Source organism: Rana temporaria, chromosome 11, assembly GCF_905171775.1.
Source record: "Rana temporaria chromosome 11, aRanTem1.1, whole genome shotgun sequence".
Classification (NCBI taxonomy): domain Eukaryota; kingdom Metazoa; phylum Chordata; class Amphibia; order Anura; family Ranidae; genus Rana; species Rana temporaria.
Window position 1 is genome coordinate 113,330,840 of NC_053499.1, and position 10,682 is coordinate 113,341,521.

The window sequence follows — 10,682 nt, forward strand, 5'->3', positions numbered from 1 at the left end:
GCATGTTACGTAGAAGGGAGTAGACCCTGACCCATAGTCTGCAATCTTTAGGACATGTCCACCAAATGTGGGCCATTGTGCCTTCCAGTGTACAATCCCGATAACAATGAGGAGATCAGGAAGGAATAAAATGAGCTATCCTGGCTGGTGTATAATGCCATCTATAAAAGACTTTGTATGCATTCTCCAAAGTGAGCACATTCCGGGAGCTCTTTATATGGGATACTGTCATGATCTGCCAGTCCTCGGGATCCAATTTTTTACCCAAGTCTTTCTCCCATTGAAGGTGATATGCTCTCACTTGGGGTTTCCTAGAGGAAATGATAGATGAGTAGATTAAGGATATTAATCCCGGAGAGCGGGGTTGGGCCCTGCAAATGCTTTCAAAGGGGGTCAAGGTATATGGGGTAGGTTGGTTGCTGGAGGAAATGTCTGATTTGAAGGCAACTGTAATGCTCTCTAAGGGGAATATCATGAGAAGATCTAAGAGCTTCAAACGTAAGTATTCTCATGGGGGTGAACAGAGAATGGACATCTGTGAATCCATTATCCACCCACCAAGAGAATTGTTTAGGGTTTTCGCAGCTGGGAGGGAATAAAAGCTCAGCGAAGCTGGCCCCCCTACAATCAGCACAAATAAAAACTCAAGTGTGTTTCTTTAGTGCTACGTTTGTGCTGTTTTGTGCCGCAAAAATTTACGTTTGTGCTGCTTTTATTTTGAAGATATTAGCAATTGTTTTTTCCAGACTATGACATCACACAGCCCCCCTACAACAGCCAAATGGCACAAAACTGGTCTCGTTGGTTAGTGCTACGTTTGTGCTGTTTTGTGCTGCTATTATTTCCGTTCTATCTTTTATCGTTTTTGCGTTATTAATGACTTATTAAAGGTCACCAAAGGTCACACAGCCCCCCTACAACGCCCAAATGACACGGAACTGGTCTCGTCGGTTAGTGCTACGTTTGTGCTGTTTTGTGCTGCTATTATTTCCGTTCTATCTTTTATCGTTTTTGCGTTATTAATGATTTATTAAAGGTCACCAAAGGTCACACAGCCCCCCTACAACGCCCAAATGACACGAAACTGGTCTCGTTGGTTAGTGCTACGTTTGTGCTGTTTTGTGCTGCAATTTTTTTTATTTGTGCTGTTATGGTTTTAAAGTTATAACAGTTTATTTTTTTTTTCAAACCCCACTCACTTTGCCCACCTTACAATCAGCACAAATAAAAACTCAAGTGTGTTTCTTTAGTGCTATGTTTGTGCTGTTTTGTGCTGTTAGAAAGGAAATTTAAACAGCACAAAACAGCACAAACATAGCACTAAAGAAACACACTTGAGTTTTTATTTGTGCTGATTGTAAGGTGGGCAAAGTGAGTGGGGTTTGAAAAAAATAAATAAACTGTTATGGTTTTAAAGTTATAACAGCACAAATAAAAAAAATTGCAGCACAAAACAGCACAAACGTAGCACTAACCAACGAGACCAGTTTCGTGTCATTTGGGCATTGTAGGGGGGCTGTGTGACCTTTGGTGACCTTTAATAAATCATTTATAACGCAAAAACCATAAAAGATAGAACGGAAATAATAGCAGCACAAAACAGCACAAACATAGCACTAACCAATGAGACCAGTTTTGTGCCATTTGGCTGTTGTAGGGGGGCTGTGTGATGTCATAGTCTGGAAAAAACAATTGCTAATATCTTCAAAATAAAAGCAGCACAAACGTAAATTTTTGCGGCACAAAACAGCACAAACGTAGCACTAAAGAAACACACTTGAGTTTTTATTTGTGCTGATTGTAGGGGGGCCAGCTTCGCTGAGCTGGGAATAAAGGGCAATGAGTGAGACACAGCAATGGTAGATGGGGAGAAAGTAGTCCAGTCGAATATTTAACAGAGTCCCATATATGAAGAGTGTGAGCCATACATGGGCCAAACCCATGAGGGCGTTTTGGGGGGGGGTAGCCAGGGTACAGAAGAGATAGGAATTGGGTGAGAAACAGTTAGGTCAATAATGGCCCAAAGAGGCATTTGATACGTGTCATGAAGGTGGGATAATGGAGCTATATTCGCTGCTGAATAGTAGGCCTGAAGATTAGGGACCGAGAAACCGACGTTGATCCGACAAGCATACAGTATACGCTTATTGATTCGGGGTCCTGTAGAACCCCAAATAAATTATAAAAGCTTACGTTGATGAATTCGTAATGTGTGGGAGGCAATCGGGACTGGTAGCACTCGGAAATAATATAACAATTTTGGGAGGTAAGTCATACGGACTGCAGGGATTCTACCAAACCAGGATAACAGGAGGTGAGACCAACAGGATAATATATCAGTGAGCTTCCGAAAGAGAGGAGGAAAATTTGCCTGGTATAGGCCATCATATTTAGGAGTGAGGCGTATACCCAGATAAGGCAGCAAGGGGAGCCATTGAAACGGGAAATTTGCAAGATCACGACATCGCTTTTGATTTAGTAGGGTTAATCTGTAGACCTGAATGAGACGCAAAGGTCTCCAAGAGGGAGAACAGGTTAGGCAATGAGATTCTTGGTGATGTTAGTGTCAATTGTTGTCTGCTAACAAAGAAATCTTATGGTCAGAGCCCGCAACCGCGATACCTTTTATATCTGGATGTGAACGGATTGCCTCTGCTAGTGGTTCCATAGCCAGAACGAAAAGAAGAGGTGAAAGTGGACATCCCTGTCGAGTACCCCTTTGGATAGGAAAAATAGAGGATTCAAACCCGTAATATTTAATTTTAGCCTGAGGGGCATTATACAGGGCCGCTAACCAACGTAAAAACGAAGCACCAAAGCCATAATGGCGAAGTACTGTCATAAGATAAGGCCAAGACAAAGTGTCAAAGGCTTTGTTCACATCCAGTGACAAAAGCATAGTTTCCAAGGTGCAGTTGTAATTGAATGATTCTCCTAATGGCGTCCCATGCCTGCCTCAGTGGGACAAAACCTACCTGGTCTTTTTTAATTAAGCGGGGGAAGGAAAGAGTTCAACCGGTTGGCCAGAATTTTGGTGAGGATTTTCATATCGACATTAATCAATGATATGGGTCGGAAATTGGCACAAGAAGCGTGATCACGGTCAGGCTTCGGCAACATCACTATATTAGCCGTCAGAAGATCGGGTGAGAGCGTCTGACCGTTTTTAACGGAATTTAACATGCTTGTCAAGGGAGAGGCTAATACATCTACCAGTTTTCTATAGTAAAGAGCCGTAAAGCCGTCCGGACCCGGCCTCTTACCTACTTTTAGGTCCTTGATGCATTGTCGAACTTCAGATTCCTGAATATCACGGTCCATAAGGTCCATGTGGGACTTGGATAAAGTAGGCAGCGGAATGCGCTGCAAGAAATCAATTCTTTCCTGTTCGCTAGCAAGATCTTGGGCAGAATACAATTTGGTAAGTCTATGACAAAATTCATCCAGTATACAAATCGGGTTGCTAGTAAGTATATTACGTAGTGTGTGTAAGGTGTTAGGGGAGGGTTTAGGGTTAAAAGTACGTAATCTTTTGGCCAGCATCGCATTAGGCTTGATAGCTTTAATATACCAGTGCTGTCGAGACCAACGCAACGTGCGTCCAGCCTGATCAGTGAGACATAAGTCTAGTTCTGTGCGTGCCTGGTCCAAAAGCTTACGATTAGGGATGAGCTTCGAGTTCGAGTCGAACTCATGTTCGACTCGAACATTGCCTGTTCGCCTATTCGGCGAACAACAAACAATTAGTGGTGTTCGCGGCAAATTCGAAAAGCCACGGAACACCCTGTTAAAGTCTATGGGAGTAATCTAAAGTGCTAATTTTAAAGGCTAATATGCAATTTATTGTCCTAAAAAGTGTTTGGGGACCTGGGTCCTGTCCCAGGGGACATGTATCAATGCAAAAAAAAGTTTTAAAAACGGCCGTTTTTTCGGGAGCAGTGAATTTAATAATGCTAAAAGTGAAACAATAAAAGTGAAATATTACTTTAAATTTCATACCTGGGGGGGTGTAAAGTTAGCATGTGAAATATCACTTGTTTCCCGTACATAGAACTGTCCCTGCACAAAGTGTCATTTCTGAAAGGAAAAAAAGTCTTTTAAAACCGGACTTGCGGCAATAATGAATTGTCGGCTCTGGCAATTCAGAGAGGATTCATTCATAAAAATAAAAATAAATAGCGTGGGGGTCCCCCCAAATTCCATTACCAGGCCCTTCAGGTCTGGTATGGATATTAAGGGGAACCCCGCCGTCAATTTAAAAAAAAATTATGTGGGGTTCCCCCCAAATATCCATTCCAGACCCTTCAGGTCTGGTGTGCATTTTAAGGGGAACTCCACCCCAAATTTAAAAAAAAATGGCGTGGAGTTCCCCCAAAAATCCACACCAGACCCCTTATCCGAGCACGTTAACCTGGCCGGCCGCAGAAAAGAGGGGGGACAGAGTGCGGCCCCCCCCCTCCTGAACGGTACCAGACCACATGCCCTCAACATGGGGAGGATGTCCCCATGTTGATGGGGACAAGGGCCTCATCCCCACAACCCTTGCCCGGTGGTTGTGGGGGTCTGCGGGCAGGGGGCTTATCAGAATCTGGAAGACCCCTTTAACAAAGGGGACCCCCAGATCCTGGCCCCCCCTATGCGAATTGGTAATGGGGTACATTGTACCCCTACCATTTCACGAAGGAAGTGTAAATAGTTGGAAAAAACACACACACACACCGTAGAAAAAAGTCCTTTATTAAAGCGGTTCTCCACCCTAAAGTGGAGTCCCGCTGATCGGAACCCTCCCCCCCTCCGGTGTCACATTTGACACCTTTCAGGGGGGAGGGGGGTGCAGATACCTGTCTAAAGACAGGTATTTGCACCCACTTCCGGCCCGGCATTCACGGGCAAAAGACGGGCATTCCGTCACATCCCGTCGCCCCCCGTTGTGTGCTGGGAACACTCGGCTCCCAGCACACAGCGGGAGCCAATCGGCGCGGCGCGACTCGCGCATGCGCCGTAGGGAACCGGACAGGGAAGCCGCAGCGCTTCACTTCCTGGTTCCCTCAGCGTGGATGGCGGGGGGAGCAGCAGAGAGACGAGCGATCGCTCGTCCTCTGCTGCGATCGGCGCTGGACTCCAGGACAGGTAAGTGTCCTAATATTAAAAGTCAGCAGCTGCAGTATTTTTAGCTGCTGGCTTTTAATATTTTTTTCCCATGGCACATCCGCTTTAATAAAAAAAAAATCCAGTGGTGGTAATCCACTCAGTCCCAGCTCCCTGCTCCAACGTTGTCTGTATCCAGCGACGGGTGATCTCTGGTCCAGCAATGAGAAGATTCATCCAGAGCGCAGCCACGCCGACCTCCTCTCTCCGCTGGACACAGCCCAGCTGAATGACGCGGCTGGAGCTTAGATATTTCTTATATAGGGGAGGCGGGGCCACCTGTCACGTGACCCCGCCCCCTCTGACGCAAGGGGGAAGACTGGGCTTTCCCAGTGACGTAGCAGAGGGTGCGTCAGAGGGGGTGGGGTCACGTGACGGGTGGCCCTGCCTCCCCTATATAAGAAATGTCACAGCTTCAGCCGCGTCATTCACTGGGCTGTGTCCAGCGGAGAGAGGAGGTCGGCGTGGCTGCGCTCTGGATGGATGGATCTTCTCATCGCTGGACCGGAGATCACCCGTTGCTGGATACAGACAACATTGGAGCAGGGAGCTGGGACCGAGTAGATTACCACCGCTGGATTTTTTTTAATTTTTATTTTTTATTAATAAAGGACTTTTTTCTACGGTGTGTGTGTGTGTGTGTTTTTTCCAACTATTTACACTTCCTTCGTGAAATGGTAGGGGTACAATTACCAATTCACATAGGGGGGGGCAGGATCTGGGGGTCCCCTTTGTTAAAGGGGTCTTCCAGATTCTGATAACCCCCCCGCCCGCAGACCCCCACAACCTCCGGGCAAGGGTTGTGGGGATGAGGCCCTTGTCCCCATCAACATGGGGACATCCTCCCCATTTTGAGGGCATGTGGCCTGGTACGGTTCAGGAGATGGGGGTTCCGCACTCTGTCCCCCCCCTCTTTTCTGCGGCCGGCCATGTTAACGTGCTCGGATAAGGGGTCTGGTGTGGATTTTTGGGGGAACTCCACGCCATTTTTTTTTTTAATTGGGGTGGAGTTCCCCTTAAAATCCACACCAGACCTGAAGGGTCTGGAATGGATATTTGGGGGGAACCCCACGTCATTTTTTTTTAAATTGATGGAGGGGGTCCCCCTTAATATCCATACCGGACCTGAAGGGCCTGGTAATGGAATTTGGGGGGACCCCCACGCTTTTTTTTTTTTTATGAATTAATTCTCTCTGAATTGCCAGAGCCGACAATTCATTATTGCCGCAAGTCCGGTTTTAAAATACTTTTTTTCCTTTCAGAAATGACACTTTGTGCAAGGACAGTTCTATGTACGGGAAACATGCACTTTTTCACATGCTAACTTTACACCCCCCCTAGGTACGAAATTTAAAGTAATATTTCACTTTTATTGTTTCACGTTTAGCATTATTAAATTCACTGCTCCCGAAAAAACGGCCGTTTTTAAAACCTTTTTTTCATTGATACATGTCCCCTGGGACAGGACCCAGGTCCCCAAACACTTTTTAGGACAATAACTGGTATATTAGCCTTTAAAATTAGCACTTTAGTTTTTAAATGTTCGAGTCCCATAGACTTTAACGGGGGTTCTAAAGTTCACACGAACATTTGGTGTGTTCGCAAGTTCTGGTGCGAACCGAACAGGGGGGTGTTCGGCTCATCCCTACTTACGATTAGCCCAATTCCCAATTCGGGAAATTCGAAAATTCGGAAAAAAGCAAAAAAACAAATGAAACATAAACAAAAAAGAAAAAACATATTTTTTGGCAGTGCACATGTCTAATAATAAGTAAACTATGTATAGACAAACACAATTCAAACTGTACTAAATCATACAGTGATCAAACAATGTGCAAATGACTGTGAATACAATGTGCTCTAAACCAGTGGTCCCCAACCTTTTTGGCACCGGCGTTGTTGAAGAAAATTGTGCCTAGGCCCGGGGGGGGGGGGGGGGGGGGGGGGGGGGTTGTGAATGCGCCTTTTTGCGGGCAATTTATCGGGGTAATGGCTGGTGTTAGCGCTTCAATCATCCCGGCACAATAATTGATATGGTGTCAGGATGATTAAAGCGCATTATTTCTATTATTAAATTGTAATATACAATGAAATAGTTCAACTCACCATAATGCAGAATGTGCCAGAGTGTCACTCGCCACGTCACCTGATATGGATTGTCACTTGCCACATCGCCTGGCTTCATATGCAGCTTGTCACTTGCCACGTCGCCTGCTACCAGATGCATTTTGCCACTTGTCACATTGCCTGCCACCAGATGCGGAGGGTCACTTGCCAAGCTGCCTGTCACCAGATGCATTTTGTCCCTTGCCACATCGCCTGCCACCAGATTCAGATTGTCACTTGCCGCGTCACCTGTCATCAGATGCAGCTTGTCATTTGCCACCAGATGTGTAATGGGACATCTAGGAAACAATTGTTTCGTGTGTGTCCTTGTGGTGAAGGATGTTTTACATTTACAGTAAAACATCTCACCCCACATAGTGTGAATTCAGCCTTATAGGTGTATGCCCAAGGGAGGCATTTTTAAAAGCTTTGCCAGTGTGTAATCACTTGAAGGTAGTATCCTACAATCCAGCCTGGGTCTTGTACTTGCCTGTAAATTCTGGTTCTTTAAGTAAAGTCAGTTCTTTGTCTTCCTCTGGATTAAGCACAGGTGTAGGGTTGTGTGCATACAAAGACTTTTTTTTTCACAGCATTATAGCAGCCCCGCTGTGAGCGGGGAAGAGCGGCAATGCAGGCGGGCGGTGAGAGATGATCTCATCTCTCTTCTCGCTCGCCTCAGTATAGGGGCCTCGCTGTGAGCATGGCACAGCAGTGATGTGGGCGGGCGGGCGATGGGAGATGATGTCATCTCTCTTCTCGCTCGCCTCAGTATAGGGGCCGCGCTGTGAGCACGACACAGCAGTGATGCGGGTGAGCGATGGGAGATGATGTCATCGCTCTGCTCGCTCCGCCGCCGCACATCAGGCAGTGTAGCCTTCGCGGCCCAGCTGCAAACAGGCCACAGCCCGGCAGTGGGCCGCGGCCCGGGGGTTGATGACCCCTGCTCTAAACATGTGATGAAAATAGTCCGCAAAGAATTACTGTGGTTGCAGGGAGTCATATATATAACCACATGATATATAACCACGTGGATATCCAGTAAAAGATTTCCAGTGCAAAATGTGTGGAAATAACAAGATTAAGGCATTTTGGAAATTTGGAAATTAAAAAAATTCAAAAAATTCCGAATTTGGAAATTCAACTTTCCAAATTTCCAATTTTTGAATTTCGGAATTTCCGAAATTCCGAATTTTTTGAATTTCCGAAATTTGGAAAAAACTAATTCGAAACTAAACAAAATACACATGTCTCCTTATTATCCAGTGCTGTACTTTTGTCTACACCAGTAAACTGTGTACTATGCTTCCGTTTGTGAATAAATGGGGAAGCCTCAGAGCGGTTCCTATCCATTCACTTGTCCAGTGCAGCTTAGGCTGCAGAGAAAAGGACTGATGAATCTATGTCCTCAATGTCATAAATGTGAGACATCATGGTTCTATTTAGACCCCTGATATTTCACCAAAGAACCCCAACGGGACAGTTAAAAAATGTTAAAAAAAAATAAAATGAACGTTCTAATAAGCATGATTGCACTTCAGAGCATTTAAAGGGGTTGTAAAGGTAAATGCATTAAAGCGGAGTTCCACCCAAAAGTGGAACTTCCGCTTAATCCACTCCTCACCCCCTTACATGCCACATTTGGCATGTAATTTTTTTTGGGGGGGGGGCTTTAGTAGGAGTGGGACTTCCTGTCCCACTTCCGCCATGGACTGCTAAGGCGATACGTCATATTGCCTTTTAGCGGCCCCTCCCTGTAGGCGATCGCCTGGGCACACGTGACAGGTCCCAGGCGATCGCCTGTCCACTCAGGGAGCGCTGTGCCGTTCGCCCATGCGCAGTGAGGCGCCGGCGGAGAAGGGGGGGAGAGAAGCGAAGCTCCGGGCAGCGCGTCGCTGGACCGTGGAGCAGGTAAGTGTATGTTTATTAAAAGTCAGCAGCTACACTTTTTGTAGCTGCTGACTTTTAATAAACATAAAAAAAGTCTGGAACTCCAAGCAGGCGGTGAGGAGGCACCATATTGCTTGTTAACCACTTAAGACCCGGACCAAAATGCAGGCAAAGGACCAGGCCCCTTTTTGCGATTCGGCACTGCGTCGCTTTAACTGACAATTGCACGGTCGTGCGACGTAGCTCCCAAACAAAATTGGCATCCTTTTTTTCCTACAAATAGAGCTCTCTTTTGGTGGTATTTGATCACCTCTGCGGTTTTTATTTTTTGCGCTATAAACAAAAATAGAGCGACAATTTTGAAAAAAATTCAATATTTTTTACTTGTTGCTATAATAAATATCCCCCAAAAATATATATAAAAAAAAATGTTTTCCTCAGTTTAGGCCGATACGTATTCTTCTACCTATTTTTGGTAAAAAAAATCTCAATAAGCGTTTATCGATTGGTTTGCGTAAAATTTATAGCGTTTACAAAATAGGGGATAGTTTTATTGCATTTTTATTAATATTTTTTTTTACTACTAATGGCGGCGATCAGCGATTTTTTTTGTGACTGCGACATTATGGCGGACACATCGGACAATTTTGACACATTTTTGGGACCATTGTCATTTTCACAGCAAAAAAGTTGTTTACTGTGAAAATGACAATTGCAGTTTGTGAGTTAACCACAAGGGGGTGCTGAAGGGGTTAAGTGTGACCTCATCTGTGTTTCTAACTGTAGGGGGGTGTGGCTGTAGGTCTGACGTCATTGATTGTGATTCCCTATATTAGGGAACACACGATCAATGACGGCGCCACAGTGAAGAATGGGGAAGCTGTGTTTACACACAGCTCTCCCCGTTCTTCAGCTCCGGGGACCAATTGCGGCTCCCCCAATGGCGATCGGGTCCGTGAGTCCTGCAGACGCGGTCACGGAGCTTCGGACCCATGGCTGGGCATTTAACACTCAGTACAGGTACGTGATTGTGCCCAGCCGTGCCATTCTGCCGACGTATATCGTCGTTAGGCGGTCCTTAAGTGTTTAAAGGAACACTAAAGGAACAAAAAAAATAAAAAAATAACAACCATGTTATACTTACCTCCACTGTGCAGCTCGTTTGCACAGAGTGGCCCCGAACCACGTCTTCTGGGGTCCCTCTGCGGCTGTATCTCCTCCTCGCAAGAGCTTTTCACCTTAAAGTGGAGTTCCAGCCTTTTTTTATGTTTATTAAAGTGGAGGTTCACCCTAAAAACTAATTTTTAACATTAGAGGCAGCATAGTAAGGGCATATACTTTCGGCAGGTTTTTTTTTTCTCCGTACATACCTTTATATCCTGATTTTGTCCAGGGCTTCCGCGTTCTGATGACTCCGGGACTGGGCGTTCCTATCCCAGCCTCAGGGTTTCCGATGACTGCAGGACTTGGCGTTCCTATCCTTCGGTTCGGTGATTGACGGCTTGTGAAACAGGTGACCTGTCGCACAATGCGCGTCACCA